Consider the following 551-nt stretch of genomic DNA (forward strand, 5'->3'; position numbering starts at 1 on the left):
CTGAGCTAAACTCCACCCGAACAGGCCATGAAGGCCCAACGGTACCGACCGGCCGCCGTGTCATCCTCAACCCACAGGCGTCACTGGATGCGGATGTGGAGGGGCATGTCGTTAGCACTCTGCTCTTCCGCCCGTATGTCAGTTTCCGAGACCGGAGCCGCTACTTCTCAATCAAGTAGCTCCTCAGTTTGCCTCACAAGGACTGAGTGCAGCCCGCTTGCCAACAGCGCTCGGCTGACCGGGTGGTCACCCATCCAAGTGCTAGCCCAGCCCGACAGCGCTCAACTTCGGTGATCTGACGGAAACCGGTGTTATCACTGCGGCAAGGCCGTTGGCATAAATTTTGAAACGGAAGCATTATTTATTTATTTTTATTTATTTCTGAAGTAAAGACCTGCTGCCTGTTGTTATATAGCAGGTCGGACATGTGTGATTTTGCATGTTCTATCATACAAATTCATTTCACATGGAAGTAACATGGGAACGTGAAAAGGCATTATAGACAATGTCATCTTCAAATGCTATACATGTTTGTAGTAAGGAATACAAAT

The 551-nt window shown here is 49.0% G+C and overlaps 1 pseudogene; it reads right to left on the minus strand.

Annotated features, from left to right (window-relative positions):
• Positions 1-218: 218 nt before the first annotated feature.
• On the minus strand, positions 219-336 carry LOC126413375 (5S ribosomal RNA; annotated as a pseudogene).
• Positions 337-551: the final 215 nt, after the last annotated feature.

Source organism: Schistocerca serialis, chromosome 7, assembly GCF_023864345.2.
Source record: "Schistocerca serialis cubense isolate TAMUIC-IGC-003099 chromosome 7, iqSchSeri2.2, whole genome shotgun sequence".
In the NCBI taxonomy this organism is placed as follows: Eukaryota; Metazoa; Arthropoda; class Insecta; order Orthoptera; family Acrididae; genus Schistocerca; species Schistocerca serialis.